At 35.6% G+C, this 19,087-nt stretch overlaps 1 long non-coding RNA gene across 1 annotated transcript in view; it reads right to left on the minus strand.

The window, feature by feature from the left end:
• Nucleotides 1-19,087, minus strand: part of LOC145507308 (uncharacterized) — a 443,470-nt gene that overhangs the window by 58,513 nt on the left and 365,870 nt on the right. The window lies entirely within an intron of this gene.

The raw sequence follows: 19,087 nt of genomic DNA on the forward strand, positions 1-19,087 counted from the left end.
TTAAAAATTCCAGAAACACTGATTCATTCTTATTTTAGAGCAGTTTTAGATTTAAAGAATCACTGCAAAATTACACTCATATGGTACCTTTATCACAATTAATGAACCAAAATTGATAAACTGTTATTAGTTAAAGTCAGTACTTTATTTGGTTTACCAAGATTTTTCTAAAGTCCTTTTTTTCTGTTCCAGAACCTCATCCAAGGTACCACACTACATTTTTCAGTCATGTCTCTTTATGTATCTCTTGATTATGACAGTTTTTCAGATTTTCCTTGTTTTTGATGACCTTGACAGTTTTGAGGATTACTGGTTAGGTATTCTGCAAACTGTCCCTCAACTGGGATTTGTCTGATATTTCTCTTGTGATTAGAGTAAGTAACATGCTTTGAGAGGAGGATCACAGAGGTGAAGTGCCATTCTCATCAGGTGACATCAAAGATACATAATATCAATTTGACATTGTTACTGATACTAACCTTGGCCATTTGACTTAAGGTACTGTTTTGGGGGCTTTTTCATGGCCAACTGATTCTTTTCCTTCCCTTTTTCCATACATTCTTTTGCCTCTTTGGAAGCAAGTGACTATGCGGAGCTCACACCCAAGGAATGGAGAGTTATATTCTACCTTCTAAAGGACAGAGAACCTACATAAATTATTGGGATTCCTCTGCATGGGAGATTTGTCTCTTTTCCCTCCATCTATTTATCTATTCAATTATTTACTTTTATCAAGACTCGTGGATATCTATTTTATATTTTCAGATCTAATCCAACACTATTTATTTTCTTGCTCAAATTTTTTCTGCTTTGGCCATTGAGAACTCTTTCATTTAGCTTTCTGATCCTTTTGATATATGTTCATTATTATGCATTAGTTTATTTGCCTTGAGTACTTTATTTTTTTCTGGAACTATAAGATACTTAAGATAATTTTGCATTTTTCCTGCCCTATATTTAGAATCAGTTATTTCTTTCAAGAAACGCTGGTTCCTTTTCTGGAAAAAATATATTAGAAACTAACATTTAGGCACAAACATCATGATAGGGATTTAGAAAAACAAACCCTTTACTTTTGGCAAGAGACTAGAACATTCACTGGAGAACTCTACTCAACAATTACAGTAGCTTTTCCTAAGCCAACAGATTGAAACAAAATTCAGGCTTGCACACAAAAATCTGATAAACTTGTTCATGACTGTTATAATTGACTTCAGATATATGGTTTGCCAGTATGTTTTCCCATTCATAGATTGTCTTTTATTCTCTTTGTTGATAGTTGATTAACTAATTTTTAAAAGGGATATTTGACCTCAAAGAAATACACGTTTTTAAGATTATGAGTTTGTTACACTCATCACAAAAAACACTAAAACAAACAAGATTAAAGATGAAAATAATTTAACAAAAATTAGACTCAGTAATTTCTAAGATTTTTGTGAATTTCAGAATTTATGTGTATGCACATTTTGCTTGCATTTTCCCTCTAAGCCTATTTCATTTCCTAAAATTTTCACTTACCATCATGAAAATCATGAGGAATTATTCATGAACATTATTCTAATGGATGGATAATATTCATCATGGGGATGTTCTTTAATTCAGTATGTCATCTTATTAGTGGCTACTTAAATTGTTTAGTGTTGTGTATGTGAGTATGTGTGTGTGTGTATGCATATTTTCATACGCTTCATTGGTTCTCAGATGGCCAGAGCCTGCTTAATCATGTCCCTCATTTTTTTGCACAGTTTTAGCAACAGTACATGCAAGTCCTCTTTTATTTTTTCTCACTTTCCATGATCTATGCTACCATTCTTATCAATTATATGTCCCAAGTTTAATGTGTTTGATATATATCCTGATACATGTAGGATCCTTTTAAAACACCACATATTTTATGCTTACATAGCTTTCTAACTTTCTAACAAAAGGTATAATGCTACAGAATTTCCAAAATTTTAACCCAGAGACTTTTTGTTTTTGAGGATTATACATTCTGCTTTATGAACATACAGTCTGTCTCTTCTTAGTTTTGCCCAGTATACAGAACATTAAAAACTACTTTATTTCCCACTCTGCACCAGCATAAACAACCTTGGGTTAAACATTCTCATACATGACTACTTCCATACGTGATGAGAATTTCCTTGAAGCATATAATCGTAAATGGGACCTCTGGGATAAAGAACACATATGTTCAGAAATGTTGCTAAATACTGACATTTTGCCTTCTAGGATACCTGAAATAGTTTACAATCACACTAGCTGTTTATGAAACTTCTTTTTGGCCACCTTCTTTGTCAGCCCTTGATATTATCTGAGTTACTCATTTTTGCTATTCTGATTTATATAAAGTGATATTTCTTTGTTTTAATTTGTATTTCTCACATGAATAGTAAATCTGGCCACCTTTTTATATACCTCTCAGTCATGTAACTTCCTTGTTCATTTTCTATGTCCATTTTCATTGTGGTTCATTTTCAGTAGTTTAAACAATATCTCCACAGATTACTGTATACTTCTTTTAAGAGTATTGTGCGTGGACTGGACTTCTAAAGAATAGAATGTGGCCGAAATAATGGTGTGTCACTTGATATGGTCTGATTGTTACTACCTGTCCTGGGATCATTCTATCATATTCTATATATTTCTGACATGTCATAATACCTAACAGAGTGATAGGCCTTTTTAAAAGTTAACTTGAGTATCTGTAGTTTCTTACTTTTCCATATTTATTTTAGGTCTTTTTGAAAGTAAACCTGAGCATCTGTAGATTCTTATTCTACCATATTTATCTTAGAATGAGTTTCTTAACTCTTCCTCTAATATCTCTAATATTTCTAACTTCCTCTAGTAACTCTTCCTATAATTTTCAAAAGCTGAAATACCATTATTCTCTTCTCACAAAGAGATAGAAATTTGTGCAAAAGGTTCACATCCTTTTATACATAAATATGAATTTGTTTGAATAAATATAATATTCAAACTATATTTAGCTATGACTGAAGCACTTTCAGCTCTCTAGCCACAGATAGGACCCTTCGACTTTTCAAAGGGTTCACAGCCCTAAATTGGCAGCAGCCTGATATCAGAATGAGTGACTGACACCTATAGCCAAAGTTCTTCCATAAATTTCCATACAATTGCTTCAGCAAACAGGGGAGAATTCTTGATTTCATTATTTTTAACAAATTCTCCTGGAACAAGTAGATGACAGAATCTATTCACAAAATTCTTAATCAGTATCCATAAGCTGTAATTCAAAACTGTATTCATTGGTTGTATAATCAACACAAGCTAAACTTCATTTGAAATACTTTGCGCTTCCAATCACATCTCAAGTATCCTGCGTCCATGCCTGCTAAGTCACTTCAGTCATGTACAATTCTTTTCAACCCTATGAACTGTAGCCCCCAGGCTCTTCTGTCCATGAGATTCTCCAGGCAAGAATACTGGAGAGGGTTGTTGTGCCGTCCTCCAGGGGAACTTCTGGATCCAAAGATCAAACCTGCGTCTCTTATGTCTCCTGCATTGGCAGGTGGGTTCTTTAACACTAACACCACCTGGGAAGCCCCTCAAGTATCCTAAATAGTCTCAAATAATACAGGAAAGTGACCTTTTAGCCTACAGTTAGTTGCCAACTGGTAAGACTAAGCCATGAAGAGAAGTTAATAGGTCACAATGTAAAGTTGTACATGAAAATCAAGTGAGGAAACTATAGAGAATTTTCAAAGATATAGAGATATTTTGTTCTACTATATGTAGAAAAGAGTATAAAACACCATATAAACATTTTATTGCAATTCCTTGTATGATTATTATTTAAAATGCAGTGAAAGAAAGCTCCCAGTAGCTGATAATGGTTTGAGATAAAATGTTCTTTGTAAAGCAATTGCCACTATTTTCCATCTACCCCAATTTAATGTATTCAGTTGTTTAAAACAGCTATTTTTATATTTGGTTAAGTGTAATATTGCAGTTCATATCATTTTCCTTTCACAGAAAAGTGATTTTATGAATCTAAAACTGAAATTTTAAATCAAGAGAAGACAAACTTAAAAAGAGAGAAAAATATGGAATAATAAATCAGTTAAATGACTTAACTAAGTCAACTAACCATTTCTACAAATCAACCTCATTTGATAAAATTAATTGGTCAAATTAGATAAAATATTAATCCAATTGCTTTAAAGAATCTTTCTTGGAAGGGTACAAGATGGCGGAGGAGTAGGTGGACGTGGAGTATATCTCTCTCCAGAGATACATCAGGAATACACCTGCAGACACAGAAGTGCATGCAGAACAGCAGCTGAGAGCAGACAGGAGTACCTGACCAGCAGTAAAGAATAATAGAACCACACAAAACTTGGTAGGATGAAGAAACTAGGGGGAAAAACAGGAGTGATACTAGGACCGGACCGCCCTTGGTGATGTTGGGGCAATTGTCTGAGTCAGAGGGGAAACACTTAAGGCTGAGAGTGAAACAGTTGATCTGTGGCAGCCTAAATAGAATGAGAATCAGACAGTCCTTACTGCAGCCATACTTACCCCAAACAGGGACTCAGGTCCCCTAGAAGGCGCAGTGGCTGGGAGCTGGAGCTTAGGGATTGCGCAGCAATCCCAGGGCTAGAGCAGCTGTTGACTACGGAGAGACTGACCAAGGGGATATGAGGGATGAGACTGTGGTGGGAAATGCTTGTGGAGGAAAGACAGGCATCCGTGGAAGCAAGACGATACTGCTGAGTCAGGCATAGGGGGTGGAGCCATCACCATAGCATCTCTCTTCTCACATGTCAGCATGGGCAGCTGAACAGTATAGAGAGGCAGGCCCATGAAGTGCCTGACACGTGGAACTACAGAGTAGATTCCCACCCAGGGTGCTCCTTTAAGTGCCTGACACGCCAATCTACAGAGAAGGACCGCAGCCACTGGGGCCCTTCTTTGTGCCTGATGTGCTGAACAACAGAGACAGACCCCAGGCAAGGGAGCACTCTAAGTACCTGAATGGGCGGAGCTATGGAGAAAGACTAGCCAAAGAGGCCTTCTGATCGCCAGCTGCCAGGGGCTTGAAAAATGACTCTGATAGGACCATAACTCCTGTGGCTGAGGCAGTCCCTGCACACTTGGCGCTGCCACAGTCCCGACGACCCAACCAGCTGCACCACCTTCATGCTCAACCCTCACTTGGGGCAGCTAAAAAAAAAAAAATTCTTGTGTCTATACATGCAGGGTTGCTTCGGTCGTGTCCAACCCTTTGTGACACTGTGAACTGTGGCCTGGTAGGCTTTTCTGTCAGGGGGGTTCTCCAGGTAAGAATACTGGAGTCTATTGGCCAATACTGGTTGCCATATCCTTCTAGAGCACTATATTTCCTGCTGCCCTAGCTGCCAACTCCCCTGAGTATCTGGTGCTGCAGAATCCCTAGGACCTAAGCAGTTGTACCACCTCCACACCTGGCCCTCCCTGGGGCAGGCTCAAATCCTCCAGGGCAGCCTCAGGAGCAAACCCCAGTGGATGGCCCACATGCAGAGGTGGACATAAAACCACAATTGAAACCCAGGGGCAGTGTGGCTAAGGAAGAAGACCCAAAACTTTCCCATCAGCTATACAAGCTGCAGATTAAATCCACATGATCAACTAGCCAGACTCTCTGTCTAAGGAATATATAAAATGACATTGAGAGCTCCCACAAAAGAAAATGCACTAGTTCTGATAGCTATGGATATTGGAGGCAAGAACACACAGGAATAGGACCAGATTAGAATCTGAGCTGCCCCCACAGCCGGTCCAGAGACCAGCACAGTGTTGGAGGGCATCCTAGGGAGGTGAGATGTGACTTCCAGCGAGGGAAAGGACCCTGACAGCAGAGAATCAAGAAAAACACTTATTATGCTTAGGTTTTGACTTGTTTCATAGTTTCTTTTGATTTTTTCTTCTTTTCTTCTTTTTCTCCCCCACCCCCTGGCATTGTAGTTGTCAAGTTTATTGGCACTATGAAATCTAATTAAGCTTTTGAGATTTTTTTTTCCCAATCACACTTCTTCTTGTTGTTATAAACCTCTGCCTCTAAGTTGGGCTTTTGCAGTTCTATGGAGTTTTCCTTTTTTTTGACTTTTTTTAATTTTTATTTTTTTAAACCTATTATTATTTTTTCTACATTTATTTCCTTGTTTGCTTTTCCTACTGTTCTTTACCCCTTGCAATTAATCTTTAATGCATATACATCTTCTTTATCTACTTCTATGTAACTTTGCATATCTATTCTCTTTCATTTTTTTCTTTCCTTTCCTCTCAACATATTTGTTAGTTTTGTTTTCATTGCTTTATTACCCACTTGGCACCTTACTTTAGTTTTATTTTCCAGTTTGTGCTTTAGTTAGTTTTGTTCTTAACTGGTAGATATAATTTTTGGTTTCCTTTGTTTGCCGGGTCAAACTATTGTACTTTATTTTTGTTGGACCATTTTGATTTTGCTTATGGATGTATATGTGTATGTGTATATTCCATTATTTTAATTATCATTTGCCTGATATTGTAACTGCCATTTGTCTGGGGTTCATCTTTGGTTTTTTGTTTTTGGGTATGGGATTTAATCTCAATGCCAAAACACACCACTTGTGGAATATTTGTTCCTGAGCAGAAATCAAGCCCTGAGACTTTGAATGGGAGTACTGACTCCAAGATCCTAGACTACCAGATAACTAACCCTAGGGAGTATGAAATAGTGAGAACTCCCACAAAGGAAAACACTTGAATATGAGACCGGCATCACCCAACCACCAGTAGCACCCTGTGCAGGATGTCTCATCCAAACAACAAACAAAACAAAAATACAAACCCAGTCATCAACAGACAGGATTACCACCTCACTCAGCCTTGCCCATCAGAGGAAAAATAACAACAACAACAACAAAAAAAACCCAACATAAATCTCACCCTATACAAAGCTTACAGAAACCACTGCACCAACCTGAGGCTGGAAGGAAGCAAAAAGAACTCAACCTTGAAGCCTGTAAAAAGGAGACCTCAAACACAAGTTTAAAAAAAAAAATAATGAAAAGGCAGAGAAATACTACACAAATGAAGGAACAAACTAGAAACACAGAAGTCCAAATAAGTGAAGAGGAAATCGCAAACTACCTGAAAAAGATGATCAAAAACCTTGAAAGTAGAATGAGAAAATGCAAGAATCAATTAACAAAGACCTAGAAGAATTGAAGAACAAACATACAAACAACAAAATTACTGAAATTAAAACTACTCTAGAAGGAATCAATACCAGAATATCTGAAGCAGTAGAATAAATCAGTGAGCTGGAAGATAAAATGGTGGAAATAACTTCTGAAGAGCAGAATAAAGTAAAAAGAAATGAAAAGAACTGAGGGTAGTCTCAGCAACCTCTGGGAGAGTATCAAACACACCAACATTCAATTTATAGGGGTTCCAGAAGAAGAGAAAAAGAAGGGTATGAGAAAATTTGAAGAGATTATAGTTGAAAATTTCCCCAGTATGGAAAAAGAAATAGTTCAGATAAACCCAACGAGAAACATGCCAAGACACATACTGATCAAATTAACAAAGACATCACCCTAATGGCAGAAAAGTGAAGAAGAACTAAAGAGCCTCTTGATGAAACTGAAAGAGGAGAGTGAAAAAGTTGGCTTAAAGCTCAACATTCAGAAAACTAAGATCATGGCATCCAATCCCATTACTTCATGGCAAATAGATGGGGAAACGGTGGCTGACTTTATTTTGGGGGACTCCAAAATCACTGCAGATGGTGATTGCAGCCTTGAAATTAAAAGATGCTTACTCCTTGGAAGGAAAGTTATGGCCAACCTAGACAGCATATTAAAAAGCAGAGACATTACTTTGTCAACGAAGGTCCATCTAGTCAAGCCTATAGTTTTTACAGTAGTCGTGTATGGATGTGAGAGTTGGACTATAAAGAAAGCTGAGCACCGAAGAATTGATGTTTTTGAACTGTGGTGTTGAAGAAGACTCTTGAGAGTCCCTTGGACTGCAAGGAGATCCAACCAGTCCATCCTAAAGGAGATCAGGCCTGTGTGTTCATTGGAAGGACTGATGTTGAAGCTGAAACCCCAATAGTTTGGCCACCTGATGCAAAGAGCTGATTCATTGGAAAAGACCTTGATGCTGGGAAAGATTGAGGGCAGGAGGAGAAGGGGACCGCAGAGGATGAGATGATTGGATGGCATCACAGACTCAATGGACATGAGTTTGGGTGGACTCTGGGAGTTGGTGATGGACAGGGAGGCCTGGCGTGCTGCGGTTCATGGGGTCGCAAAGAGTTGGACATGACTGAGCTACTGAACTGAACTGAACTGAACTGAATGGAGAAACAGACATAGAGAAAAGACTTATGGACATGGGGAGAGGGAAGTAGAGGGTGAGATGTATGGAAGAGTAACATGGAAATTACATTACCATATGCAAAATAGATAGCTAATGGGAATTTGCTATATGTCTCAGGAAACTCAAATAGGGGCTCTGTATCAACCCAGAAGGGTAGGGTGGGGAGGGTGATGGCAGGGAGGTTCAAAAGGGAGGGGATATATGTACACCTATGTCTGATTCATGTTGAGGTTTGAAGGAAAACAACAAAATTCTGTAAAGCAATTATGCTTCAATTAAAAAATAAATAAATTAAAAAATAAAGAAATCCTTCTTCTGTCTGACTTGTTCATCAAGACTCAACCAACTAAAGGGTGACATCATTAAAGAGAACTTGTATCTGACCTTATCATTTCACTCCCAGTTCTCCCAAGGGTTCCAAAGTGTCTTGTGTTGTCTCTATTATGGCTCTTTTAATAACAAGTGTTAATATTTATTGAGTCTCAGCTTTAGTTACATATTCCCTAATTTAATCTTCAACAACTCTATGAGACAATTTTGTTGTTGGAATTGTTTTGTTCGTTTGTTTGATAAGTGAAGATACTGAGATTCATGAGTTAATTTACCCACAGTAGGTTCCTTACTGGGCTTCCCAGGTGGCGCTAGTGGTAAAGAACCCACCTGCCAATGCAGGTTAGGCATCATAGACACAGATTCGATCCCTGAGTCAGGAAGATCCCTTGGAGGAGGGCATGGCAACCCACTCCAGTATTCTTGCCTGGAGAATTCCAAGGACAGAGGAGTCTGGAGGGCTGCAGTCCATAGGGTTGCACAGAGTCAACATGACTGAAGCGACTTAGCAAGCACGCACGCAGGTTACTTAATAAATCAGGACTCAGAAAGTGTGATCAGAGAGACAAGAAAAGAACCATGAACCATGAACAGAGTTTAATCTCAGAGGTAAAAAGAAAAGAGAATTCCAAGGAGTGAATAGTCAAGAAAATCAAAGCAAGAAATACAATAGCTAAGATAGAGCAATAATTTTCATTGTATAGTTTTGTCTTGGTGGTAGAATCTAAATTATATTATTTTTAAAAATGTAATAAATAAAGAAGTAGTGAGGTTCAAATTGGATCTGTTTGATTTGAAAAGTTCCCAGTTTTTCCTCCATGCTAGCAACTCTCAAACATTAGTAGGCATGCATAAGGGCTTCCCTGGTGGCTCAATCAGTAACGAATCTGCCTACAATGCAGAAGACCTGGGTTCAAACCCTGGGTCAGGAAGATCCCCTGGAGAAGGGATTGGCTACCCACTTCAGTATTCTTGCCTGGAGAATTCTATGGACAGAGAGCCTGGCAGGCTACAGTCCATGGAGTCACAAAGAGTCGGACACGACTGAGAGACTAACACTTTCACTATAGGAATACTCTAGAGAAATTCTTGTGAATGTAAGTTCCTATCTTAAACAAAAAATCTCTGGAGTTAGACATTGCATTTTTAAGAATCCCCACACCCAGGTGATTCTGATGAAGTTGCCTTTCAGTCACACTTTTAGAAACACTGCACTCATGCCAGCTATAACAAGGAGCTTCTTGAAAGCAGGGACATCTTTGGATTTTCAGTAGTGAGCAGAAGGCTTGATTCACAGTGAAAATCTAATATAGCTTTGCAAAGCTAAACTGTACTGTGGTCTGAAACAAATAATTGACTGTAACTTGAAAATATTATCTTATGTGGGCATGGCCATAATTTCTATAAGTCAAGTGTTTTGAATTTCACACTGATTCTAAACACTGTCCTTTTTTGTTTCCCAGTGAAATCCCAAAAGGGATGCAGTGGTTTGCATCTTTGCCCTATGAATGGTCTCTTGACCTATTTAAATCTATAACTATCTTCATTGACATTACAAGAATTCATTTGACAGGACTTTAGACTTCCTTAAAACAAATTGGCTTACCTCTATCCAATCTTTTCTCTAGCTTTTGTGATTTGAATTCTTATCCCAAAGATCATATATGTTTATTATTGAAAATTTGAAAATTTTAGGTAAGCAATAGGTAAATAAATTTCTCTTGCTATTTTACAATAGATGATGTTTGTATATTTCCTTTCAATCTTATAATGATACATATTTACAAAAAGTATGATATTGTATATACCATTTTACAACCTCTTTTTAATTTAAATCATTGGCAATTTTTGTACTATTAATTTTCATTAAAACTGAACTTTAAATAGCCACATAGTATTGAAATGTATGTATATGCTATATTTTCATATTATTTGCATTACTTTTGGACCTTTTGGCTATTTTCAATGATTTAAAATTATAAACAATGTTGAATAAAATTCTCATATTTAGATCTTTGCCTATATCTTCTTTATTGTTCCCTTAGCATTTATTTCTAGAAATAAAATTGCTAGCTCAAAATATAAATACACTCAAGGTTTTTTTTGCAAGATTTCCATCCAAAATGTTTTACAATTTACATGCCCTAAGCAGTATCTGAAAATATCTAAGTACTCTCATTAACATTAGATTTTATTACTTGAAAAAATTGGTCACTTTAATGGTGACAAATAATTTTAATTAATGTCTTAACTTGATTACCAGGAAGTTGAATTATTTATTATGCTTATTATTTGTTCATTGAAAAATGGTAAAATGCTTCTTATGTGCTTTTTGCTGAAAGAAACTATTAATTTCTCAGCACCTTATGATAGTCCAAAGAGATGGCTCTCCCCTTTTTGGTGGAAGATTTAACATAATTTCCTGATTTCATCATCTTTGAAAGTGCTTTACCAAGCACAACTGCTCCTCTGTTGTCAAGACAGGCCCTGAGTTATGGTGAGAATTAAAGGAGATAAAGAAAGATGTCATTATAAAAGCAAAGTTTTTACTGCAGTACCTGGCACATAGCAATCATCCAATACATGGTACAAATGATCATTATTAGGCAAACATAATCCTTGAAGTAACCAATTAGTAAACAATCGTTGAAACTGAAGTTTATAAACAGGAAAATATAAGTATACTGATGCTCCTTGTGCAACTGAAATAAGATAATATATGTGAAAACTCCTTGAAATCTAGAAAGCTTCATTTGTTGAAACTATCACTATAATGAAAATAGTTGCTATAACCTGTGGATGGCTATTGATCAGTAAAGTGGATTTTGTTATTTTTCCACCTTGGAGAGAAAAAAGCTGAGTCAAGAAAAATTTAAAATTTGTCCAAAATTACATAGCCAGTAAGTGGTAGAGCCAGGATTCAAGTAGGGGACTGGTGTAACAGGAAACTCTAGCTTCTAACATGTCATGAGGTAGTTCTGAAGGTCTCTGCAAGAAAGAGAATATATCAGATTGATATCTGGGCAGGCGCTCTAAATTTGTTTTTGTGTGAGGAAAAGGTCAAGTGCTACTTTGAGAATCCTATGAAAACCCTAGACTCTTCATTCAGAATGGCTGAGACTCCCATTGATTTTCTCTGTGGTAAAATATACCAGGTGTGCTACACATTTTTTTTTCTTCTCTTGTTTTTATAAACATGCCACGGTATTTAAGATATGTTTCAGATACATTTCCTGACAATCATTTGTAAAAGTTTCTAGCAATGTAAGTTGCTGAGTTCTAGATTATAAAATGTTTTCATGAATAAAGTATAACACAACATTATTTATATTTACTCTAATGTAAGGTTCCACCAAAAATATATCAATAGAAATGTATGTTAACCTTACAGAATGAGTTAGAAGGTACCCCCTTCCTATATCGTAAAAATGATTTATATAGAATTGAAAATACATATTATTTTAATGCTTGGCAAAACTCACATGTAAATTCCTTGGGACCTGGTATTTATTTTTAAATTCAAATGTCCAATTCAGCACTCTTTTTTCATGGTTTTAGGAATAAACAGATTTTAAAAAATTTATTTATTTTTAATTAGAAGATAATTGCTTTCCAATATTGTGTTGGTTTCTGCCATACATCAACATCAGTTAGCCATAGGTATACATATGTCCCCTCCCTCTTGAACCACTCTCCCACTTCCGATCCCATCCCACTCCTCTAGGTTGTCACAGAGTACTGGTTTGAGCTCCCTGAGTCATACAGTGGATTAAAAAGATTTTTAAATTAGTCAATTTTAGAAAATTGTATTTTTCTAGGAATTCTTATATTTTTATTTAAAAGTTATTTATATAAAACATTGTCTTAATATTTTATCTCAGTTGCAACTCTATTATGTGCCCTTTCCTCTTATTATTGTTTATTTTTGTCTTTTGCCTATATTTGTGTGTATGCATCTGTTTCAGTTCAGTTCAGTCGCTCAGTTGTGTCCGAGTCTTTGCGACCCCATGAATTGCAGCACGCCAGGCCTTCCTGTCCATCACCAACACCCCAAGTCCACCCAAACCCATGTCCATCGAGTCGGTGATGCCATTTAGCCATCTCATCCTCTGTCGTCCCCTTCTCCTCCTGCCCTCAATCTTTCCCAGCATCAGGGTCTTTTCCAATGAGTCAGCTCTTCGCATCAGGTGGCCAAACTATTGGAGTTTCAGCTTCAACATCAGTCCCTCCATGGACACCCGAGACTGATCTCCTTTAGGATGGACTGGTTGGATCTCCTTGCAGTCCAAGGGACTCTCAAGAGTCTACAGTTCAAAATCATCAATTCTTTGGCGCTCAGCTTTCTTTATAGTCCAACTCTCACATCCATACATGACCACTGGGAAAACCATAGCCTTGATTAGACAGACCTTTGCTGGCAAAGTAATGTCTCTGCTTTTTAATATGCTGTTTAGGTTGGTCATAACTTTCCTTCCAAGGAGTAAGCATCTTTTAATTTCATGGCTGCAGCCACCATCTGCAGTGATTTTGGAGCCCAGAAAAATAAAGTCAGCCACTGTTTCCACTGTTTCCCCATCTATTTGCCATGAAGTGATGGGACTGGATGCCATGATCTTAGTTTTCTGAATGTTGAGCTTTAAGCCAACTTTTTCACTTCCCTCTTTCACTTTCATCAAGAGGCTCTTTAGTTCTTCACTTTCTGCCATAAGGGTGGTGTCATCTGCATATCTGAAGTTATTGATATTTCTCCCGGCAATCTTGATTCCAGCTTGTGTTTCCTCCAGCCCAGCGTTTCTCATGATGTACTCTGCATATAAGTTAAATAAGCAGGGTGACGATATACAGCCTTGATGTACTCCTTTTCCTATTTGGATGCATCTGTTTAAATCCTCCAGTTAGATTTTGTTTTTATTATTTGTATAATCAATTTTTATTTACATATACCCACATGTCTATTGTTTATTTAATCTACTTGTCTTTCTGTAAATCCAACCTTCTTTCTGAGATCAATTTCCTTTTTATTAAAGGACATTATAAGTTCTTCAGTGGCAAGGTTTTGGTTAAGATGAGAAAACTATCTGAAAATGTCTTTATTTCACTGATTATACCAATATAAGTTAAATATTATTTTCTCTTAGCCCTTTGAAGATATTCCACTGCTTCCTGCTTTTATTTCTACCAACTATTTATATTATTATCATTATTATTCCTTTTTACATAATTTATTTTTTCTCTATTTATATTCTTTGTTAATCTACATTTTGACTCTAATGCATATTCCTTTTATTGTTAGTGTCTAGGATTTCTTTGCTTCCTAAATTTAAGAATTTCTATGCTTAGTCAATTCTGGAGCTTTTTTCCATTACGTCACCCTCCCATTAGCTCTGTTACCTCCTGGTAATCATCCCCCATGTCTCTTATGCCTGGCTTCACCTTACCCATCCTTTCTCTCTCTGGTGACAATTTTGTGTCACTCCTTCATATCCATTTTTTAGTTCACTAATTTACTCTTTCACAATGCCCAATTTGTCCTTTAATCCTTCCTTTGAGTTTTTAATTTTAGCTGTATATTCCATTTTTATAAGTTGTATTTGATTTTTTCACCACAAGTTTACTTGATCATTTTGATAGTCTCTTGCAATTTATATTTTTAATTCATTTATACTTTTAATTCATTCTTTATATTTCTAAACAAATTATTTCTGTTGGCTTTGCTAGATAACTTGAAGCACTACCAACCTTTGTTGTCTTTAATAAAAATTCTCAACTGTGATTATCCAAATTAATGTTGCAAAATTATAAAGGACTTAAGCTTTTAAACACCACAAGTAGGCCTACTAAAGGCTATGATTTCTCATGGAGAAAAATTTTCCACCTTTCCACTCTAAATCAGAGCTGAGAACAATAAGTTCTTTTGATGTCTATCTCTGAGGAGAAATGCTCCTACACTACTCCAGTTTATCCTTTTCTGAGTCCTGGCTTTACTGGTGGGAGAGGTCTCTGATATGACCCCCAACTGTGAGAAACCCCAAGGGTTTGTCTTTTGCCATCCAATTACTTAGAGAATTAAAAACAGTTTAGATTTTTCAAACCTAACTTCCCAAATGTAGTAGGAACATAAATCACTTGAGTATCTTCTTAAAAGACAGATTCTCAATAAGCAATAAGGTGGAGCCCAAGATTCTTTACCTCCAAGAAGTACTCAGGTGATGCCAGTACTGCTGGTTTGAGAATCAATACTGAATAGCAAGACTGTGCCAGTCAGAGAAACAGAACCAATGGCTATTCAGTAGCTACAGTGCTAGCTTAGCTCTAGGAATTTCTCCTCCTAGTTTGTTGATGGCCACAAATGAGTTCTTTTAATTTCTTATGATGTTATACATTTATTTAAAAGGATGTCTTTTATTTTATCTAGCATGAATGCTTCATAATATGCAAGTTTCAATCTACTAATTTGTGGGAAACAGAATTCTTTTCCATGTAAGGAAGAGAGTCTTATAATCCTTTGTATTCATACTTAAACTCAGCCTATTAAGCATTATTTGTATACTATAAAAAAAAGTTGTACTGCAATAGATTAAATCAAACATTTTCACGTGGAATAAAATTTGGTCTTTTAAAATGACTTTGAATTAGCTTTAATGATATAAGCAAAAAGAAAAAATGAATAAATAAAATAACAATACAGTGAACTTTTACATAACTTGTGCAGATGACAGATGAAAAACAGATCTCATGTAAACATATTAGAAACCCATAGCTTGACTGTTTTCTACAACAGGGTTATATAAAAGTGGACTTATTGTACTTTTGATCAATGCATTTTAAAACATACTATAAAAATTCTTTTATACTTTAAAAAAAAATCTGAGTTGCAACCATTTGATAGTTATCCTACAAATGTTTAGATCACTTAAAAATATTCATCCAAACTCACTATGTGTCACTTTACAGCTTTGATTAAGTATTTGATGATTCAGAACACTTAATTTCTGGTAGTTTCATGCCAGGAAGGTGAGTTATACTTGCAAATTATTAAAGTCCCACTGCATTGACTATCTTTTTAAGTAATAAGAGGTTAATAAAACAACAATTATTTTGTTTAACTGCCTTTTAAAACAACCAACCTCTTAAAGGTTATTCTAATCAAAATCTCAAAAAGCTGTCCAAATCAACAGCAAAACTTGACATACCTAGTGGCATTGGACCTGAAGCAAGCTCAAGAACAAACAAATGAATGCTAAAATTTTGAATATAGATATTATTTTTGAAATCCCACAAGACCATCTTTTCATTTTTAAAAATAAAACAGAATGTCCATATGTGCAAATTGTAAAACACATTCTAGAAGCATATGCCAGAAAGAATAGATTTTTAAAAAATGAAAAGAAATAACCCATTCTTTTTCCACAAAAAATAGTGTTCCAGAAAAACAATATATACTGGAAACAAAGGGAGAAATTCAACTACAGCATACAAATAAAACAAGCAAAGACATAGAGCATGATGGATTAATGTGTGTGTAGAAAAATTAATTAAAGTGAATGAGAGGGATTTTTTTCCCCCAGATACAGCAAGAGAAATGGTGAAATTAGCAAAAGGTGAAATATATACCACTAAAGAATAAACAGGGACATGTAATAAATAACTACTCTTAATAGTGTTCTGAATTAAGAAAGAAATAATTTGGCTCACTGAGAATTGTACAGACTCTTCACAAAATGGTCACTGACAAAAGACACGTTAAGAAAATATTGAGACAATGTGAACATGTACAGATTTCCAAAACTGGATGATGCTGCAGACTATGAAAGACTGCAGAAAGAATTTATAATCGTCTTCACTGAGTCCTTTAAAATTATTCTTAAGATAAGCCTAACAAGTTTGGAGACAATTAAAAAGTAAAAATAAAACAGAAAATATGAACCTGACTTCACTGACAAGTAAGTGATCCTGGGTATGGCTTAGTATAAGTCTGTTAAGAAGAAGTAAATGTTATGGGCCTTTATCTCATAAATTCTTAAATCGGTAAGTTTGAATTCTTAAAATTAATAAGGATCATCTCTTCTCAATATATTTATAAAGTTCTTGGTGATGGTTTCTGTCTGTGATAATAGTAAAGTTATACATAGAACAGACTCAGATTTTACAGCCCAGTAGTTCTAATGAATAAAACAAGGAATACTTAATGAAATAGGAAGACCGTGTACTATTTTGTCCCTCCTCTGTTCATGTCCATATGAAACTAAGCTAGAGAAATAATACGTAAGCTCCTTTTGAAAGAACTTAGAATTAAATCACATTTCCCTCAGTCTTTATCTGCTCAAAATGGCTATCATTGCATTCTGTGTTTTTGCTTAGAGCAAAGGAGGTGGTGCTTCATCCCAGAACATAAACAGAGTCGAAATAATATTTTAAAAGACTTTTATAGAGCTTACATTCTAAATATCTCATATAATAAATTTCAAAACAATAAGCTATTAATAACCCCATGCTCACATAACCTTATAAATAAAGCAGTGTACTTTGAGAATCTTAAATCACTAATGTTTTTTATGTCTGTGTTTTTTTCCCCTCTATGAACAGGTCTGCACTAGTCTGCATTAATTAAATTTAAGTAGGATTTCTGAGCCTGGATCATCATTAAGTCTGTGGCCCTGATTTAAATCTGCAGTAAAACATTTCTCCATTAAGTCTTGTGCTTTTGTGTCATATTTCATACACTAGTTGTCTCTTAATTAAATCCATGATGGTCCACCAACACAGACTATTAAAATAACTATACTTTGCTCTTGACATATTTATGGGACAGAGTCATAAGACTATAGACTGATACTTGAACTACTCACTAGAAATGCTAATAAGATTATGATGAAGATAAGATTAGAACATTCTTCTTCTTTCTCTCCTCTTCTTTCTAGAGATTTATTTTTATAACTGCAGTTCACTTCTATTTCAGATTCTAACTTTTTCCCCAGGCCATCTGAAAGCTCTTTCATTGTAGAATAACTAGCAATTAATAGGCAATGGGAACCTTGAAAACTGTTAATTTATATCACCTGATATTAATATAAAACATTCAGATATATTCTCCTCTGAGTTTTGTTCTAGTCACAACTGCAAATAAATACGTTAATCTAAATATATGTTTGCCAAGCCTTTAGGTGTTCACACTGAAGAAAATTTACAAGGACTGAAAAGAGAAAATAGCCCTGAGTGAGAAAGCAGTTAACTTTTAGATGGGGTGAAAGGAAGTCCACATATGTCAACCTCAGATATACTGAATTTTCAATCCGCTCACCACAAAGAATGATGGTGTCTTTCCCAGCTGAACGTTCAGAGAACTACTTCCTCACAGCATACGGTGAAAGAGTTTCCAGTTTGTTTTGTTTGCTTTCAGTAGCTTGATGCATACTTTGCTTTTATTTCATTTTTTTTAGAAACTTTTTTTTTTTACATTGTTTGTTTGGGAAGTAAGTGGTAGGGCCCTTAAGGGGCAGACCTGTGATTAAAGGATCAGGAAGTTTCAAATGATTGGAAACTGTTATCAAAGTACAGACCTTGGACTGAACAACTGGGAAACTCTTCATCAGGTAATCTAACACAAACAGGCATTATCTAATACAAATACAGGGAGGAGCTTTTAAATCCATTTATCTGTTTCTTTATTAGTATCAGTAGGTGTTCTGCAGCTTTTAAAAATAATACTATGCAACTCATCATTTGGCTCAATGTTTTTTAGTAGAAATTTAAGAGTACTGCAGAAATGAGAAATTAACTTATATTTTTATTTCAGCATCAGTCTGCAATGAACAATGCAAATATGAAATAAATTCTAATGTCTTGTCAAGAATAGCAGCTACAGTCAGGCAGCTCCACTAAACACATTAAATCTAATAAAATCACCCTCACGTACTCCTGACACTAGTAGTAATTAAAATAACTTGTTTCAAAAAAATTGGTCCTATACATGAATACTTATTGGCAATTATTTCTTCATTCTTCAAACCAAAGATAACATAATTTGATTCTCACACAATTTTCTTGTAAATGCAGTTCATATTGGGTTTTATATGCAGCTTAAGACTGTTAATTGCCATTTTGAGCCTCACAGTAAAATAGAGTTCAATATGTCGCTTTTCTCAAGCATAGAGAAATGTTTGAGAAATGCTTGTCTTAGTCTAATGAACTGTGAATAATTTACATCCTGAGTCCTATTTTTCAGTATAAGTGGTTCTGACTTTTCTTAAAGCTTGCAAAGCCTAATCAACTTGTTACATTCATCTGATTAAAGAAATCTCTGGCAAAGTAGAAAGATGAATCCAGTGCTTCTTCGGTGCTGCTTCGGTCCTGTTTTGATTTTCTTAAGGCCACTTTTTCA

Source organism: Giraffa tippelskirchi, chromosome 5, assembly GCF_054371585.1.
Source record: "Giraffa tippelskirchi isolate mGirTip1 chromosome 5, T2T-mGirTip1v1.2.pri, whole genome shotgun sequence".
In the NCBI taxonomy this organism is placed as follows: Eukaryota; Metazoa; Chordata; class Mammalia; order Artiodactyla; family Giraffidae; genus Giraffa; species Giraffa tippelskirchi.